This window comes from Cibotium barometz, chromosome 1 (genome assembly GCF_041138505.1).
Source record: "Cibotium barometz isolate CiBa-2024 chromosome 1, ASM4113850v1, whole genome shotgun sequence".
Lineage (NCBI taxonomy): Eukaryota > Viridiplantae > Streptophyta > Polypodiopsida > Cyatheales > Cibotiaceae > Cibotium > Cibotium barometz.
This window is the reverse complement of record NC_141046.1, coordinates 9,260,675-9,282,219: the sequence shown is the minus strand read 5'-3', so window position 1 is coordinate 9,282,219 and position 21,545 is coordinate 9,260,675.

Below are 21,545 nucleotides of genomic sequence, written 5' to 3'. Positions count from 1 at the left end.
ATTCACAATTAGATCTCTTTGTTTATTTTATTTTCCTATCATAATAACCATATTATCAAGATATGTTGACTACTTAAAGTACTAGCTTGTTTTTTTTCTTATTATATCTTTAAAAAATGGAAACAAATCTCCTCCATGCAAGTGTCCACATACACTTGAGTCTCTAAGGTTAGGATATGATGTATTGGGGGCTCATTCTTGGAGCTATCAAGAAATTCTACCAATGGGGACCCACACAAAGATTTTAAAAATTCAGAAAATACATGATTCTACTAAATTTTTTGTGCCCGCCTCCACTCCGAATTTGGACTGGTCATCAAAGACAAAAGTTAGCTCCTAAGCTCAGGAATATGCTCAATTTTTTTGAGAATTTTTGGAGCTAATGGATGTGAGATATATGAATTTTGTGTTGGACCCGCAAGGTACACCTAATCTCTTCTCACCTCCCTTACACATTCATCACCTACACACTTACTCATTCCTTTCTCACTCCATCAAACCTACAAACTTCATGTCCTCTCTCACCCTCTCCACCTTTTCCCTCTCCTTCCATCTCCATTTGCTCTCATATCTACTCTACACCCATACCTCATCTCCATTTTCTCCCTACTACTCCCATATTACTAAATTATTTTCCCAATCTCAAAAAATACGTAAAAATTTAGCATGAATGTATCATATGCACCTCTGCAAATATGGGGTTTTCATCTACAAAAACCCCCATGTTCTTCACCTCAATCAACTTTTGTGGCATCGAACTACAAGAAGGAGACCGGTGGTTAACTTAAAGATCTACACATGGGAGAGTCCAAGCTTCTTTGAGCTTTGAACCACACAAAGGATCTTTCCGAATCTTTACTCCTCTCACTCAACCTCTCAGCCCTTTTCACCCATTTGTACATTGTACTACTAACCTTTTATAGTGATTAACCACTAAACATATGTAAATAAGCACCCACTCTACTACTTTTTGAGTAGGCATTACTACAAGTTATTTGCTCAAACCTCTACATCACACTCTCCTCTCACCTTCACTAATTCTCTCACCTTGAGCCCACATCGATGTGACTCAAGGGATAAGAAGAGGCCCACTCTCATTTCAAAATAAAAAATCCATAATCTATGATTTCTCATAATAAAATTGATTAGGCTTAATCCTAATTGGGGCTGCTCAAACCTATAAATAGAGCCCCTCCATTCCTTGTGAAGGGGGGATTACACACATTGTACACCACTCCCAACTCTAGTGTATAAGGAGATAGTGAACTTGTGAGCTCTCTCTATACATCAATACCTTTGATTGCATAGAGAAGCTTGAAGCTAGTTATGTCATTGTGAGGGCTTGAGTGATGCCATACTCCCTATCATAATTGTATCTTGTCTTTGTTGCATAAATAAGATTAGTAGTTTGGGTGTAATTGTGTATAAAATCTTGGACTCTTACATCTCCAAAGTTGATTTAGCAAAGCGGTCCGATGTTTGATTTAAGGTAAATTCGATCCTTGTATTTTGTGGTATGATTTTATGCTTGGCGGCTGGAGGGCCTATTTTTGATTTGTTGCCTTTCAATCCATGGTAGTAAGAGGGTTGTATGGTGAGAGGGCTCCCATAACCTTAAGACCATGTGTATACCGACAACAGAATCAAGCTTATATTGTCTGTCTAAGTTCTTCTCCAAGTTTGGTGTGCATCTATTTGTGTTATGCTAGTCTCCTCCACACACAATATCATATGCTATGAGTGTTTGTTGAGGGTGTGTGTGCCAGTTGATGTATATAGTTAGCTTGTATTGATTGGCTACAAGGAAAGATTTTTGGTGTCCTAGTTCACACACATAACTAGGTGGTGCCTCTTTTCTTGTTGAGTGTGTGGTTTTGGGGTTCTTATGTTTGTGTTGTGTTGTGCCGCAAGGGTGGTTGCAAGATCAGGGTGCCCAGTTTTGTCCACTCAGGCACCCTGTAAACAGTAAAAAAACAGGCATTTATTTACTTTTAGTGGCTAATCTCTCCTAGTAAATGAAGGAATTTTGTTTCAAGTTCTTTTGTTGGAACATCATATTCAAAGTTGGAAATATAGTTGCATAATTCGATTAAGCATTAGATAGTCAAAAGTCCTCATTTTCTTAGGTACAAAGTCAATGTATACACCCTGTCCCAAATTTGAACTGATTCCATAAAATGCTAATATCTTTTACATATAAACTCATATGAGATTCCCACTTTGTACCTTAGATCTTCATATAATATGGACCTTAACTTGATTTTTTGAGAAAATTTTAAGACATTTGTCTATTTTCTTTAAATATTTCAAGGTCTTTAAAGGGTTATAATATACGCCACTTTTTGTACCCACAATAGCTACCACTTAAAATCCTCAATCTTGTAGATCAAAAGAGTGGGTAGATACTGAGACATTAGTAGAATGTGGTGGTTAGTAAAAATTGCAAATCCAATGGTTGGATTTTTAATGATCTCTTTTTCTAAATTCTTCCAGACTATCAGAAGGCCTGTAAATATTAATAATCTACTTAGTAAAATTACATTTTTGATGTAAATCATCTAAAACCTATAGGGACTAGTGTACTTGTAATGGTGCATCTATGGAAAAATAAATTGGATCACTCTAAGTATAGAAAGATCATTTGTTTATCATTTCATCATATTTTTGATTAATTTTGATTAATTAGACTAATTTATATTAATTTAAGTTATATTGGGTTAATTTAAGGGCAAGCGCATTTTCTATTATTTGCTTGATCTCATTTTAAGTACCTTTCCACCCAAAATTTGCTCTCCAAGCATTGTCCCAGTCCAGCATAAACTGGATAAAACTGGACACCCTGATCTTGCAACAACCCCCAAGCCCATTGAGCAACACGGGAGCCTTGAGGAGTGCTTAGAGGCCGCTCTTCTTGTTGCCCGCCCGGAACTACCTCAATTTTTGTGCCCCCACTGAGGGGACCGAGCAGTTTTTGAATGGGTATTTAAGGTACATCGATCTCTTTAACACATAAATTTCCTTGTGTGCTTGTTGGGTATCATATTTTAAGAAGGAAAGTTGGTACTTTTGTGTGATCTTTCATGAATAATCCACCTCATCCTAATCCTCTTGGGATTCAATTCAACCCGTTTCATTGGGTGCGCTCCATTAGAGTGAATGTTTGCATTGATAGAAAAATTTTCTACCAACAACGCATGGTTCTTCTTTTTGGTCCAGAAAGACTAAGAGAGGTTTTAGCATCACCTAATCCTATCATACTTAACATTGTAGATTACACCATTTCCTTTGATGTGCATATTTTCATCTTGTTTTAGCTTAGTTTTATGAATCAAGAAGACCTATACCGTAGGCTAATTTCTTATGCTAGGCAAGAAATACACATAGTTGTTGGTAATTTCTTATGCTAGGCAATAAATACACATAGTTGTTGGTAATAAGTTGTAATTTCAGCGAGTCATTCGTCGTATGTTTGGACCTAGGCAAGTAGCAGCCATTAATGCCTCACTTAATCCATTTATTTTGCCTTTGATTCGTTTTTACATAATCTTTGACGTCTAAATTTTCATTCTACTTTGAAAAAAAAAAGAGTGAGAGAGAAAGAGAGTGAAGGAAGACCTTTGTGCAATCATATTTATGTTTCCTCTTCGTAAGCATGGATACCACTAGGCAAATGAGTGGCTATCCCTTATTCTTTCGAGAGCCTGGTGAGGATGCCGAGTTATTCTTATCAAACTTTAGAATGGCACTCCACATAAAGAGAGTGGTAGGAGACCAAGAGTGCTTAGACATGTTTGAGTTGGTCCTACAAAGAGACGCTTCCACTTGGTTTCAATCTCTACCTGCACATGCACGAGTAGATTACAAGGGGGTCATACAACTTTTTATAGACAATTACTTCACTCCTTTGAACACACAAAAGCTATGGCAAGAAATAGTTGCTCATAAGCAAAAGGATCTAGAGAACTACTTGAGTTATGAGCAAGAATTCTTACGTCTTTGGACTCTTTGGTTGCGTAGTCTTCCTAACCCTGGAGATGGTGCAGAATTCCTGAAGAAGGAGAGATTTATTGCAGGGATGTACCCATACTAAAATTGCAAATAGAGTCAGGAGAGCTCACAACATTTGATGTTGCTGAGGCTAGGGCTACCAAGAAACTTTGAAAGATGAGGTGTATGCTAGGGGGAGCTTTATCTTTGATGATTCAAAGCCTAGGGAAGAGGTACAGTCTTGCACTCGTAGATAATTACCTGAGGTCACAGTCGAGGTAATAGAAAAGTTAAATGAATATTTAAATAACTTGTCTATCCACTTTGCACAAGTTGTGGAACAGAAGGGCCAAGCCAAAAGGGTTGAAGAACGAGAGCCACGACCTAGGCGACTCTTGCAATGTTGGAATTATGGAGAGTCAGGGCATGGGATGTATAATTGTCCTTGGCCTAGTGGGGAGCCAAGGAAGCCTAACATGAATAATCCAGTGATGAATGTAGGTGAAGGAACTAGTCAACAACAACCGATGATTTTGCAAAGGCCCAATACAACAAGACCACCTCCACGAGGAATGGAAGAAATGCCGCCCTTGCCGGACCCAAATGTACATGTGGTAGAGGTAACAAAGGCCAAGGAGGTAGACATTGAAGCAAATGGTATCAAACGAGGGCGTGGAAAAGAGAAGGAAAAGGAGGGTGTGGCATCACAAAGTGACCATGGACGAGGAAAGAAAGTGAAGGAAAACAAGGAAGTCAAGAGGAGACGACGTCGTATAAACCTTCAATTTTTTTCCCTTGGACATGGTATGGCTCCATACAACCTTTTGGAAGACATGAGAGGAGGTAAGGGTCCTAATATCTCGTGGCCTCAATTTCTAGCCTTATGTCCACAAGTTAAAAGAGAATTAACAAAGGTCATGAGCACTAGGAGAAAAACAAAAGAGAATGTGCCTGTTGTAAAAATTCCTAGCCTTATGTCCACAAGCTAGGAGAGAATTAACAAAGGTCGTGAGCACTAGGAGAAAAACAAAAGAGAATGTGCCTGTTTGTAAAAATTTCACAAGCCAAGATGGATGAGGACATTACACCTATTTTAGATTGCTACATCAAGGGATGGCTAGTTAAGAAGGGTCTAGTAGATGGGGGTGCACAAATTTGCATTATGACAGAGGACCTTATGCAAAGACTAGGCATGCATATTCATGAAACACTTGAAATTAAGGTGAAAATGGCAAACAATAGCAAAGCAAAGTGTCTTGTAAGAATGTTTGTGTGGAAGTTTTTGGCATCGAGAAGGTTGTTGATTTTTATGTTATGTCTACCAAGGGAAGTGGTTATCCATTTATCCTAGGTAGACCATGGCTAATGAGAATGCTAGCTTTGTAGGATTGGGAAAGTGGAAAGTTAATTTGCAGGAATGAAAATCATAAGAAGATTATCTTTGACATGAAGGAGCAACGACGAGAGGAGATAAATGAAGAATCTTCTCAAGGTGAAACAGAAGAGGATTGGACCGATGACAACTCAGAGGAAGAAAGCAGCAGTAGCACTATGGAAGAGGAGTCTTCCATTGAAGTCATGGGGGTAAGATTCAGAGCAAAAGACAAAGAGACACCCTGTCAAGGTTTGGAGGAGGTAGGCTCTCAAGAAGACCAAATTGTGCATGATGAAGAAATGTTTGATGCTATGCACTCAAAAAAGCTTACATCGGAGGAGGGAGAGGAGTTTAAATGTGTACTAAGGAAATTTGCTAGGTTTTTTCCTAAAGATTACACAGATGTGCGTGGCGTAGAGGCCATTCAACACAAGATCGAGCTAAAGCCAGAAGCCAAACCTAAGGCACAAAAGCTACAAAGGCTAGGAGTCATCAAGGAGCAAGCACTACTCAAAGAGGTGAGGAAGCGTCTAACAGCGGGTTTCATATATCCTGTAGAAAATTGAGAGTGGGTCTCTCCCGTCGTGGTCACTCCCAAGAAGAACGGCAAATGGAGGGTGTGTGTGGACTATCGTCCACTCAATGAGGCGACAAAAAGGGACCACTTTCCTCTCCCATTTTCAAGATACGATCCTAAATGAGGTAGGAGGTCATGAGAAGTATACGATATGTGATGGCTACTCTGGTTACTTTCAAATTGGGATTTCATTGGAGGATCAATTGAAAACAACCTTCATCACTCCTTGGGGTGGTTATGCTTTCAGAGTCATGCCATTTGGTTTGACCAATGCTCCAGCAACATTTTAACGTTTCATGAAGATGGTGTTTCAAGATTATTTGGGAAATCCATTAGAGTGTTCATAGATGATTTTTGCATCTATAGCTCTACGTCATTGCATGTGTAGAGGGCGGAAGAAGGCTTGAAGAAACTCTACGACATGGGGGGCCAACTCAATCCTGACAAATGTCGTATCGGTGAGGGTGAAGTAATCTTGCTTGGTCATAAGGTTTCTTCCAAAGACATTGAGGTGGATCCTACAAAGGCAAAGGCTCTTATCGATCTACGATCTCCAAAGAGTCTCAAGGAGGCCATCTCATTCATTCAAAAGGTGAAGTACATGTCACACTTCATTCACTTAGCCTCAGAGCTACTTCACCCCTTGCAAAAATTGACTCAACAACTAGAGTTTGCATGGTCTAATGAGATTGAGGAGTATTTTTGTAACATTAAAGTCATTTTGTCAGAGCTACCAACACTCATGCCTCCTTGTTGTTGGGAGTACACTTTCTTCGTTAGCTCTAGTGTTGGAAAGGAAACAGTGGGTGCAGTTTTGTTACAGCAAGATCCCCACAGTACTAGGATGCGGTCCATCTACTTTGTTAGTAGGGTCATGAATGTCTTGGAGAAAGGCTACACGAAAGCCGAACTCATAATGCTTGCTCTCATCTTTGCGGTGAGAAAATTTAGATCCTACTTGTTACCAAAACCTTTTGTAATTCTCACTGGGGCAGTAAATTTGTTTCCTTGGGTGTCTTCTCAAATGAATCTTAGTGCTAGAATCACAAAGTGGGTTATGGAATTGCAAGAATTCCAATACTCTTTCAAGGTAGAAGATAGTGTGCGTGCACAATTGGCAGGGATTCTCACTTATAGAGTGCATGAAAAGGAGATTAAGGTGCCTGAAGTAAAGACCCTACCATTGCTACCACCTAAAACTATACCTAATGCATTCACCTTGTTCTTTGATGGAGCTTTTAGAAAAGCCACAAGTAAAGCAGGGGGAGGGCTGGTGCTGCTCAACCAAAGTGGAGAGGTGGTTATGAAGGAGAAGGTCAAGTTGCCAAGTTCTACTAGCAACAATGCAGCAGAGTACGACATACTACTTCATGGCTTGAAGGTGTGCATCAATCAAGGGATACAACGTCTCCTGGTAAAAGGGGATGCACTTAGTATTTGAAGGCAAATTTTAGGCATTTGGGCATGCAAGAATGAAAGATTAAGGCAAAAGGTTCATGCTATCCATAGGTTGTTTAATCAATTTGAGGAGGTGCGATTGTATCATATTTATAGGAAACAAAATGAGGATGCTGATCTACTTACCAAGGAATGGAGACATTGGCTCCCATAGTAAACTACATCTTGGAAGGTGAATTCCCACAAGACTTCACAAGGGCACAATAGAGGAGGCTCATGAAGAGGGCAAGTTCTTTCTTGTTCTTAGAAGGTGCCCTCTACCAAAGAGGAAAAGATCAGGTGTGCCGAAAAGTACCAACAACCAAGGAGATTCCAGCCATTTTAGGAGGTTTGCATGAAGAAGCATGTGGTGGCCATTTTTCTCAAGAACTAACTGTGAAAAAGATTTTGCTTGCTGGGTATGTTTGGCCAAGCTTACATGTGGATGTCCAACATTGGTGTAAGAGCTGGCATAACTGCCAAGTCAATGGTAATAAGAGGTTGCTACATGGTCCACGCCAATTAGTCATTGCAAGTGGTCCATTTGAAAAATGGGGCATTGATGCTATGGGTCCACTACCTAGAACTAAAAATGGAAAATTGTACATCTTAGTGGCCATAGACTACATGACTAGGTGGGTGGAGGCTCAAAGTTTGGCAAGGGTGAATGAAAAGACTGTAAGCAAATTTGTTTACAATCATATATGTTGCAGATTAGGCACACCCTTGGAGATTGTTTCTGACAATGGTCCTAGTTTTAGAAAAGGTTTGCTCACCGAAGTTTATTAAGAGCTAAGTCAATATTAGATAAAATGGGAAAAATCCCTCAAAATGGGAATGTATTTAAAAAATTTGTTTTGGCCATAACGTGAACATGCAAACTCCAAATTTGTCGGACAAAGTAGATCTAGATTCTACTTTTCAAGCTCTTTCCAATGATATGTCACATGAATATGTTTTGACAAACTTTTGGATGAGTTTACCATACCCCCACTTTTTTCATGGGAATGGGATTTTTTCCACTTTATCTAATATTGACTCTACTTTTTTCACATCTTCATACCACACCCTACTATCCTCAATCAAATGGGTTAGTAGAGAAGGCTAATGGTGTCATTGTAGGAATCATAAGGAAGATTGGTGAAGAACAAGACGAAGCTTTGGGATGAGTTCCTTAATAGAGCACTATGGGCATACCGGACTACCTAGCGAGAAGCAACAGGGTTTACGCATTTTCACTTGGTTTATGGCCAAGAAGCATTGTAGCCTATTGAGCTCAACATTCCAACAATGCAGCTACATGGAAAAGGTGGACTAGGAGATCAAGATGCATGGGTGGATCGACTTCTCACTTTAGTTGAAGTAGAGTGGAAAAGAGAAGCGGCATACGAGTGTTATAGAAGAAAAGCCATGCAAGCAGCGGAGAAGTCCAATGCAACTTTGAAAGACAAGGGCATCAAAGAAGGAGATCTTGTGCTAAAGTATGACAATCGACTTGATAACCGGTTTAATGCCAAGTTTGAAACTAGAGGGCAAGGACCATACATTGTCAAGAAGGTTTTCAACTCTAGCTATTATCAGCTCATGGATTTGGATGGCAAAGAACATTCTAAGAAGGTTAATGCCTACAGACTCAAGCCATACTTGAGTCGCATTCTACCGACAGACTAACAAAAGCAACCACAAAAAGGAGATAAAAGGGCATGTAAGTTCTGTGGTCTGAGTGATGTCTGTGGTGCAAAACACGAGGAACATAAGAAAGATGGACAAGAGAACCACATTACACCACTTGCTTTAGAAGGCCTACTTTATGATGGTACATGAATATACCATTATCTAGGGGGAGGGCTAAATGATTGCCGTTTTTTCGACTATCCACATTACACAGGGAGCTACCTCAGCCAAGGAAAATCACATAAACTCTTTATCATAAATACCTTTTCACTGTAAATAGGCGTGTGTGCATTAGGGACTTTACCCATATCTTCTATATATTTTTATATTATTTTTAAAAAAAGTTTTTGCTAGCTACTTATCAAAAATAAATAAAAATTTTACGACCCATTTTGTGTAAATATTTCATTTCATATAAGGGCCTATATATGGGGGTCTCTATTTTCTCTAATTATGTAAATACTTCATTAGGTGTGTGTATTATTAAACCTAAGTATATTTTATTTATTTATTAATATTATTATTTTTTTCTTCATAATACTTTTGGACCATCATTGTACATATGCTTCAACTTCACCATGCATAAGTAAATCCTATGTCCTCACATTTCTACCCACACCATGTAGAAAGCCTACTACCTAAATCACTTTTTCCCTTAGACTATTTCATCTTTTATTCTCTCATCTACCCTAAAATAATGAGGGTCTCCCTCCCTTTTGACTTCCATAGTTTAGTATTTTTTGTATATATTTTTTACTATTAGATATTTTTTATATATTTTATTTTATATATTTTCATTAAATAGTTTTTCATATATCAATTTTTTTTGTATATTCTATTTTAGTATTTTTATTCACAATTAGATCTCTTTTTTTATTTTATTTTCCTATCATAATAACCATATTATCATGATATGTTGACTAGTTAAAGTACTAGCTTGTTTTTTTTCTTATTATATCTTTAAAAAATAGAAAAAATCTCCTCCATACAAGTGTCCACATACACTTGAGTCTCTAAGGTCAGGATATGATGTATTGGGGGCTCACTCTTGGAGCTATCAAGAAATTCCACCAATGGTGGGGACCCACACAAAGATTTTGAAAATTCAAAAAATACATGATTCTGCTAAATTTTTTTGCGCCTGCCTCCACTCTAAATTTGGATTGGTCGTCGAGAGACAAAATTTAGCTCGTGAGCTCAGGAATATGCTCAAAGTTTTTGAGAATTTTTGGAGCTAATGGCGATGAGATATGAATTTTTTATTGCACCTAGTCTCTTCTCACCTCCCTTACACATTCATCACCTACACACTTACTCATTCCTTTCTCACTCCATCAAACCTGCAAACTTCATGTCCACTCTCACCCTCTCCACCTTTGCCCTCTCCTTCCATCTCCATTTTCTCTCATATCTACTCACCCATAACTCATCTCCATTTCTCTCCCTACTACTCCCATATTACTAAATTATTTTTCCAATCTCAAAAAATACATAAAAATTCAGCATGAATGTATCATATGAACCTCTGTAAATATGGGGTTTTCATCTACAAAAACCCCCATGTTCTTCACCTCAATCAACGTTTGTGGCGTCTTGCAAGAAGGAGACCAGCGGTTAACTGGGAGAGACCAAGCTTCTTTGAGCTTTCAACCACACAAAGGATGTTTCCGAATCTTTACTCCTCTCACTCAACCTCTCAGCCCGTTTCACCCATTTGTACATTGTGCTACTAACCTTTTATAGTGATTACTAACTACTAACCACTATGTTGAGATTCAAGCTCGATGTCAGTGTGAGCCAGCTATGCTATGTGCTGGCAGATTAGGTAGGAACATGTGTGAGACATAAATGACCGCGTGTCCAGCTGGTCATAGTGTGTGGACATAAGCTAGAGTTAGATTAGTGTGGACTGAACTCATAGTGTGTTGTGTGTATTATGGATTATGGCATTATGCTTTGTGTGAGAGTGGAGATTGAAAAGATGCAGGGGGGAGGAGAGCTTGAGCTCTTGCAAGCACACACACACACTCACAAAACCCTAATAGAGAACACACAAGGTGAGAGGCTGAAAATCTTCTTCTTCTCTACTCAACACTCAACACACCATATACAAGAATAAGAGTACACACAATATGAAAGGTACTCAACCAAATACATACACGGGTTCTCTATAGTGTGAACCCGACTAAATGAGCTGGCGCTATAACTATGCCAGTCTCTAGAGTGGCTGTCACACAGCCTGTCATTCCACTGGCCGCATATCACCCAAGATCTCACCAACCATGCCAGTGGTGTAAGTGCGGGGCCTATCCCCCAGGCGGGTCATCAGTGTCCACCGCCTCACTAGAGCTCGATATCTCAACACTCCCCCTCGAGCTCAACTCCATCTCATGTACACCAAGCGAAGCCCTGAATCTGCGAAGCTTCTCTGTACCCAATGCTTTGGTGAAGATGTCAGCTACCTGATCCTCTGTGCTGACATAAACAAGGTCAAGGTCTCCTGCCAAGACCTTCTCTCTGACGAAGTGGTAGTGGACCTCTATGTGCTTCGTACGAGCATGAAAGACTGGGTTCCTGGCCAACTGTATACTGCTAATGTTGTCACAGAAAATGACAACTTGTCTATCCACTGATAGACCCAAATCTGCTGCAAGTAGCTTCCTCAACCAAGCTACCTCACATGCTGCCATAGCAGCTTCTCTGTACTCGGCCTCTGTACTCGATAGAGCAACCGTAGGCTGCTTCTTGCTGCTCCAAGTCACAACAGCACTCCCCAAAGAAAACATGAATCCACTGGTAGATCTTCCGTCTGAGATACTACCAGCCCAATGAGCATCTGTGTACCCATGTACACATATCTCTGTCCCAGTCTCATAGAATAGTCCACAATGCAAAGTAGACTTCACATACCTCAGTATGCGTCTCACAGCATCCAAATGCGGTTTTCGTGGAACCTGCATAAACTGACTCACCAACCCAACAGCATAGCTCAAATCTGGTCTGGTGATCGTCATGTAGATCAAACTTCCTACTATGCTCCTACCTCCAAGATCGCTCCTGAATCTGCACTCAACTTGCCATTCTGATCCAATGGCACAGAAATAGGCTTACAGCCTGTCATACCATACTTGGACAACATGTCCAAGCCATACTGTCTCTGCAGTAATCCAATACCATGTGGTGACCTAATCACCTCAATGCCCAAGAAATATCTGAGCTCCCCCAGATCCTTCATCTCGAACTTTTGTTTAAGCAAGATCTTTACATCAAAGATCTCTGCATCATGGTCCCCCGTAATGATCAAGTCATCTACATAGATGACAACAAGCACAACCCCTCTATCACCATGTCTCACATACAATGAGAAATCTGCATTGGCTACATGAAAGCCAATAGTGACAAGATATTCAGAAATCTTGTCAGACCATGCTCTTGGTGCTTGCTTTAAGCCATACAAGGCTTTCTTCAACCTGCAAACATGCTCGGGGTGACCCTCATCCTCATAACCAGGTGGCTGCAACATATACACCTCTTCTTGCAAATCCCCATGCAAGAATGCATTCTTTACATCCATCTGATGTAAAGACCATTGCTTTGACGCAGCCACTGCTATCACAACTCTCACCGGTACCATCTTGGCAACTGGGCTAAAAGTTTCCTCATAATCAATCCCATATGTCTGCGCATATCCTTTGGCTACCAATCTAGCCTTGTACCTGTTTATGCTTCCATCACTGTTATGTTTAACTTTGTACACCCACTTGCATCCAATGGCTTTCTTGCCTTCAGGCAATTGCACTAAATCCCAAGTTTCATTTCCATGTAGTGCATCCATCTCCTCATCCATAGCTTTCTCCCAACACACATTTCCAACAGCCTCATCAATGCATGTGGGCTCTACAACCTGCACAACCTTTGCCATATATGCATAGTGATGTGCCACATAACCATCATATGTAAATCTCTGCACAGGGTTCTTCACTCTCCCTGATCTTCGCAGCTTTTCATTCATGGCTTCCATAGCCTTCTTTACACCAGGTGTTCTCATAGCTGGGATCCCAAGCTCCTCATCAAGGCTCATATCTGAGCCACTAGACTCTCCATCAACATGAGAATGCCCTGCAGAAATGTCAGGCATACCAAGGGGCTCAACCATTTTCTCTTTTCCTTTACGTGATGTACTAATCACATTTGCAGGGCTGTTATTATGACGTAGCCTGCCACTCCATGGTCTATCAACAGACCCACTAGATGAGGACTCTCCTGGTCCACTCAAAGACTGTGATTGCTGACCTGCATTCTGTGCAACCACACTTCCACTCAAATCAGCCCCAACAGCTTCTTTTTCAGCAGCATACCAGCTGCTCATCTCATCAAATACAACATCCCTGCTTACCCTCAACTCACGTGTAGCAGGGTTATAACACCTGTATCCCTTTTGCTCAAGGGAATATCCAATAAACACACATTTTTCAGCTTTCGGATCCAGCTTAGTTCTCAGCTCATCTGGCACATGTACATAGGCAATGCATCCAAAGACTTTCAGATGAGACAAATCTGGTTTTCTGCCAGTAAACCTCTCCTCTGGAGTTACATCATGTATGGCTGCAGTTGGAGTCCTGTTCATGATGTATACTGCTGTAGAAACAGCCTCAGCCCAATAGCAATGCGGCATATTCTTCTCTTCCATCAATGCTCGCGCAATCTCAGCAATGTGCCTGTTTTTCCGCTCAGCAACTCCATTTTGCTGCGGAGTGTATCTGCATGTATACTGTCTCCGAATACCATTCTTCTTCAAATATTCAGAGAACTCATTGGAGAAGTACTCTCCCCCTCCATCTGACCTTAGGCACTTTACATATTTCCCTGTTTGCTTTTCAACCAAAACTCTGAAATTCTGAAAGTGAGTGAACACCTCACTCTTCTCCTTCATGAAATATACCCACACTTTTCTTGTGTGGTCATCAATGAAAGTGACATAGTACCTGCAGCCTCCCATAGACACGGTCTTCGTAGGACCCCATACATCTGAATGCACAACATCTAGTGCATTTCTTCTCACATATCTGTTACGTGGAAACACATGCTTTGTTTGCTTCCCAAATTGGCATGCTTCACAGATTTTATGCATACCTTCCACTTTAAATTTTGGCAGCCCTGTCACAATTCCTTTTGTCTGCATAGACTTCAATCTCTGCACATTCACATGTCCAATTCTTTTATGCCATATGTCTGTGTCTGCAACAACTCCTGAACCATTTGCAAACATCGCAGCACTCATTTCAGGCATGTCTACATTCAATGTAAACATTCTGCCCACTCTGTTGCCTTTTGCAACCAACCTGCACTTGTCTTTAAAATCTTCAACATAACACCCATCAGGGTTAAACCGAACCTGCAACCCCTGCTCAATCATCTGGCCAACTGAAACCAGATTCTTTGTTATGTTCGGTACATGAAGTACATTTGCAAGGTACTTCACTTTGCCATCCTGCATAGACAATGGCACATCTCCAATGTGGGCAATTGGATGAGCAGTGTCATCCCCTGTTTCCACAAAACCTGGTCTTTCCGGGTTTTTCATCTCCTTGAACCACTCCCCATGACTCGTCATGTGGTTCGAAGCGCCTGAATCCACATACCATACATTATCCTTTTGTGCTGCATCAGCATTTTCAGACATGGCATTCACAACATGCTGCATAACAAACAACCTTTCATTATCCTCATTATTTCTGCTTGAGGATGCATAGTTGTTTTGCTGCACTTTTCCATTTTGCATGTCAGCCTGCTTCTTATAACATTCTGACTGCACATGTCCAGGCTTACCACAATAATAGCATTCACGTGCATCATTATATTGTCTTTGCCAATTTCCACGGCCTCTTTGACTCCCCCTGCCTCTGAATTTGTCTCTTCCACCTGCGTGTTGTTGTTGTTGTTGATTCTGGGACTGTTGTTGTTCGGCCACCTCCTTGACCGCGTCCACGGCCTCCTCTACCTCGTCCTCTTCCTCAACACATGTAGAAGGCCTGTTGCTCTGAACTATTTTTGCTTTGTGAAGACTGTTGGTCTTCACCCAAGTTCTTCTCTTTGATAATCAGCATAGACACCAAATCTGTAAAGTTAGGAATGTTTTCCCGAGTCTGGATAGACGTCTTAAACGCCTTGTATTGTGGCCCGAGACCACGTAGACAGACTTCCACCTTGTCATCATCATCTACTGACACACCAATAGATGCAAGGGATTCCACAATACCCTTTATCTTCAGCGCATAGTCATTCACAGACATGCTCTTTTTCTCCACAGTATGAAGTTCATTCTTCAACTGTATCTTACGTGCCTTGGTATTTGTTTCATAAAGCTTTACCAAGGTGTCCCACGCCTCCTTGGGGGACTTGGCATCCTGAATGTGCCCAATCATGGTGTCCTGTATACTAATGGAAAGCCAATACATAACCTTCCTGGCTCCTTGGCTCCAGTCTTTAAACTCTAGCAGTCGGATTTGTATCCGGTATCTCTGGTGCCTCTTCATGCTCACCTTCTATGTAGTCCCAATAGCCTTTTCCCATCAGGAAATTAGTCAACCTAAACCTCCAAGCATGGAAGTTATTCTTATCCAGCTTCTCAGCTACAATCTGTGTTATGCCATCATTAGACATCTTGCCAAACACACAATTTTACCAGAAACTGCACTCTGGTTTTTCCTGCACAACTACTGTATTTTCTGCACAGCGGTACTGCAATCCACTCAAATGTCACAACCAGTGACCTCAATGCACATACATACACCCAATGGCAACTGTAGACCTCTTTGCAGCACCCACAGTGTCTGCACAGTCAATCTGTCTTCCTGCAGTTCTTAAAACAGAGTTTTGCAGAGAATCGATGACTTACCCGCAGTGCTCGAAATCGCCTGCTTTCCGAAAAACGGAGGTCCAGACGCGCCCGAAACGCGTTTTTCGGCCCAGAATTTCAATCCGTAGGACTGCATAGTTGCCCCATAGCTTCACTCCCGCAAAGAAAGCTCCTCAATCAGAGATCGTTTGTCGGTGCCTCCCGTAGAGCTCCCGACAAGGGTGTAGTCACCAACACAATAGGGAAGAGTAGTTGAAGCTCTTACCCTCGTACCGCTTCCTGTGGTTCTCTTGCTTGCAGCTCAGCCCTTAGCACGAACCAGGCTCTGATACCATGAAAAGATGCAGGGGGGAGGAGAGCTTGAGCTCTTGCAAGCACACACACACACTCACAAAACCCTAATAGAGAACACACAAGGTGAGAGGCTGAAAATCTTCTTCTTCTCTACTCAACACTCAACACACCATATACAAGAATAAGAGTACACACAATATGAAAGGTACTCAACCAAATACATACACGGGTTCTCTATAGTGTGAACCCGACTAAATGAGCTGGCGCTATAACTATGCCAGTCTCTAGAGTGGCTGTCACACAGCCTGTCATCCCACTGGCCGCATATCACCCAAGATCTCACCAACCATGCCAGTGGTGTAAGTGCGGGGCCTATCCCCCCAGGCGGGTCATCAGTGTCCACCGCCTCACTAGAGCTCGATATCTCAACAGAGATGGCTTCCCTCTATGGTTAGGGTTTGTATTATACATTAGGGTTTGCTCCTGTGTGTGTGTCTCCTCCCCCTTCTACCGTTCTTTCAACATGGTATCAGAGCCTTGTGCTGTTTATTAGGGTTTATGAGTGAGTGAAGAGGAGAGAGAAGAAGCTGTGAAGAGAAGCCGTGAAGCTTTCCATTGGAGCTGTGAAGCTTGGAGCACACCGATTCTTATCAGATCTAAGAGCTTGGCCTACCGGGTAAGGTCTTCTAAACATCCTTGAGCGGATTGCAGGTGATATAGGCAAAAACAAAGCAAGTTAGAGCAAATCAAAGCAAAGAAAAATTCTGGTTTTTGGAAGCTTTCCATTAAAGCTTGGCAACATTGATGTATGGTGGAAATACATGTAAATCTAGCAAAGCAAACATGTATCTGACAATGAGGGATGTATTGGCAACTTCTATACAAGCCCTATTGTGATTTTGGATCAATTTGAATGCATTTAAATGTATGAAAAATTCTGGTTTTTGAGCTCTCACAAAACAGAGAAAAGGAGGTGAAGATTTGATGCATTTGGAGCATATTTTTGGCAAAAATCCAAGCATTGATGGATTGCACACATACCTAGGAGTGTTGGGGACTTGATTACCTCATCATTTAGCATTACAATCACTCCCAAAGGCCCCTACAGCAGGCGGCGCAGCTCCCACAGGGAAACAGGGCAGAACTTTGACAATTTTGAAGCAAGGAGATCAATTACTCATTGGTTGCTTGGTATATTTCAAAATTTCTTTAGAAATTGGTTGCTACACAAATTGGAAAAGAGGGCTATGTGATTGGATTGATGAATCATGCCTAATTGAGTTGGGAATGAGCTGATTAAACAGGCTGTCCACTGGTTGCAGAGAAGGAGAGCAATTTTAATTGAGCAATTAATCTTTGGTCTTATACAATTGGACAAATTCCTCTTACATGGAGTTGATGGACACTATTGCTAAGATAATGAATGCTTGGTTGCTCAATTTGGACAAATATTGAAGAAATTAGAGCCATTTTACCTACTGGTTTTTCTAGTTTTTTTGGTTTTTCCAAAAGCAGAGAAAGGGGTTTTCAAAAATTGATATGTACACATGTCAGATGGTGTTGATACTCTACATTGAGGTTGTTTAGGTGTCAATGCAAGTTTCCCATACTTGATTGCACCACCACATTACATTTTGGAGCCTTGGAAAGCGTGTCAATTCAGGGTATCTTGGACTGCGTGAGCCAGTTCATTTTGGATGCATACAGGTTGATTTTCTACATCAAATTTGAAGATTACTTTGGAGTATCTGGAACAATCATTGGAGTGTGGTTGAGCTGAGGAAAGCTCATTTATAGATTTGAAGTGTACGCAAGGTGTTTTGCATTGAGCAAACATGTCGGATAATCCAGTTCAGATTTGTTGGTGAAAAGCTGGATAGAAAGAACTTCTAGGCATGGAAGTACAGGATAAAAAGTTTCTTGAAAGGAAAAGGATTTTGGAATCTCATTATAGGTGCTGAGCCAGAGCCTGAGCTACCTCGACAACCTACACAGTAGCAGCTTATTACTCATAAGCAATGGTCAGAGAGAGCATTCAAAGTGCTGCATTATCTGTCTATATGTATTTCTGATGCTATGCTCATACACATACAGGATGCTGAGAATCCCAAAGATGCATGGGATACTTTGGTCAAGATGTTTGATACAGATACGAGTGCTCGCAAGTCTCAGTTGGCGACAATAGATACATAATGTGAAAAGGAATAAAAGGAGCATACATGATTATGTGCAAGAAATCAAGAAGTTTGCAGATGCATTGGCCACAATAAATGCCCCCATGCCTGATGATGATTTGGTGGATATTACCTTGCGTGGTCTTGGCAAGGAATACAAATCTTTTGATACATCTATCTGAGTGAGGAGTACAGGTTTACCAGACTTTGATGAGTTGGTTTCACTCTTGCTGTTTGAGGAAATCAAACTCAGTGATTCATTTCTGGATGCATCTACTAGCCATGATGATAATGGTAGAAATCAGGCTTTCTATTCTCAGAGAGGCTTTAGAGGCAGGGGGAGATTCACATCACGTGGACGTGGTGGTAATGGTCGTGGATGGCAGGACAGGTCTCCACAATAGAATTTTCAGCCTTCATATGGTGCTCGAGGTGGTCGTGGATATGCACCTCAGAGAGGCAGAGGTAACCCCCGTGGTGGTAGAGGACGTTGGCAAGGCCGACAAATATCTAAGCAAGATGTGGAATGCCATTATTATGGCAAATTTGGTCATATGGCGAGAGATTGTTTTCACAAACAGAATGATTTGAGAGGAGGTAGAGCACAGCGTGGTAGTCATTATGGTGGAAATTATGCACAACATGGTGGTGGAAATTATGCATCAAGCAATAATGATGGCACTGCAAATCATTTGTTCGCCATGAAACATGTTGTTGGATCGATGATGACAAATGCTAAGAATGATGATACTTGGTATATGGATTCTGGAGCATCAAACCATATGACGTGTCATGGTGAATGGTTTGAGCATATGAAGCCTATGGATGTGAAAGGCTATGTGGAAACAGGTGATACCCAGCATGTCATTACACATGTTGGAAGTGTACCATTGGTCATGCACAATGGTCAAACAAAGTCTCTGTCTGATATATTGTATGTGCCTTTTATCACAAAGAGCTTGGTCAAATGGTGGAACAGGGATTACAGGTTCGTTTCAACGAGCATGGTTGCTTCATTGAGGACTTCAAACATGGATGTAGAGTCATTGCTAAAGGCAAGAAAGAAGGCAGATTGTTTAAGCTGGATGCTGGAATTCCTGAGTTAAAATCAGCCATGTTCTCCAAAAGCAGGAATGTGGTATAGGACATTGATATGTGGCATAAGAGGATTGGACATGTCAATATACAGAGATTAAAGAACATGCAAATAAGAGGCATTATCAGTGGATTGCCTAGGTTCAAATATGATGGACATATGCATGTTTGTGAAGCCTGTCAGTTTGGAAAGCCGGCAAGGTTGAGGTTTCCTAGAGAAAGAAACATGAGTAGCAGGCCACTTGAGATCGTACATAGTGATGTATGGGGTCCTGCACAAAACCCATCTATCAAAGGCAGTTTATACTATGTGACATTCATAGATGATTTCAGCAGGATGACATGGATATACTTTCTTAAAGAGAAGAGTGAAGTATTGGAAAAGTTCAAGGATTTCAAAGCGTTTATTGCAGAAAAGCAATATGGCTGTTGGATTAAATGTTTGAGAACAGATGGAGGTGGTGAATACACCTCAAAAGCTTTTGAGCATTTCTTGAGGAAGCATGGTATAAGAAGACAATTGACTTGCAGGTATACACCTCAGCAGAATGGTGTGGCTGAGAGAAAGAATAGAGTCATATGTGAAGTGGCAAGGGCAATGCTTAATGAAAAGAGCATGCCAAATTATTATTGGGCAGAAGCATGTGCTACTGCAGTGTATATACTGAACAAAACACCTACAGCACAGCCATTCATGGAAGCATGCCAGAGATGCGGCTTACAGGTTACAGGCCAGAGATTGGACACCTCAAAGTTTTTGGATGCATAGCTTATGTACATGTGCCTGATGAAAGAAGAAGGAAGTTGGATCCTAAGACAGAGAAATGTGTATTTGTTGGATATGCACAGGATCGAAAGGCATACAAATGTTATAATCCACAAACTAGACAAGTGGTCATCTCACGAGATGTGGTGTTTGATGAGCTTGCTAGTTGGTACAAAGCAAAAGATGAGGGAGTCATTGAGTCACTTGAGGCTGATGTGCATGTAAACTTGCCACAAGCAAGTTCTAGTTCTAGTTCTACTTCTATGTCTGAGAGTAGTACTGTACGTCCATGGTCAAGACGTTTGAGGCATGAGAGTGTGAGCACTAGGAGTAGTGCTATGGATAAAGGAAAGAAGAAGGACGAAGGAATTGGAATCACAGGTTATGAGTCATCTAGTTCAGAGAGTTTGGATGAGAAGCTTGGCATACCTGTTTTACGCACACCTGGTGCTAGGCAGGATAGATATGTGCCACCACATGCTAGAGTTACAGGTGTATAGAGTGACCCGCATGCATTGCGGAGATCCCAGAGAGTCAGATATCTAGTTGACAGATTGACATATCGAGATTTTGCTATGCACTATGCATGTATGATATCTATGGTAAAGCATGTGGAACCTACATGCTATACAGAAGCTATTGGAGAGCATGTATGGGAGAAAGCAATGGATGTTGAGATGGACGCATTGGTCCATAATGATACATGGGACTTGGTTGCATTACCAAAGGACAAGAATGTTATTGGATGTAAATGGGTTTACAAAGTGAAGTGCAAATCTAATGGTTCTATTGAGAGACATAAAGCAAGATTGGTAGCAAAGGGTTATGCACAAACCCAAGGTTTGGACTATGATGACACCTTTAGTCCAGTGGCTAAGATGGGCACAGTGAGAGCAGTCATTGCTATGGCTGCAGCTAATGGTTGGGAAATGCATCAGATGGATGTCAAAAATGCATTTCTAAATGGACATCTACAAGAGGAAGTGTATATGGCACAGCCAGAAGGGTATGTACACCCAAGATATCCCACTCACGTATGCAGATTGAAAAAGGCATTATATGGTTTGAAGCAAGCACCTCGTGCTTGGAGTGATAAGATGAGCAGATATCTTATCTCTATTGGTTTTCAGATTTCTATAGCAGATTCTTCACTCTATGTGAAGAAGACAGAGCATGGGATTGTTTTACTCGTCATCTATGTGGATGATTTGATTATCACAGGTGATCATGGTGCAGATGTGATGCATGTCAAGAAAGCTTTGAGTGGGCAATTTGACATGAAAGATCTTGGTGAGTTGAGATACTTC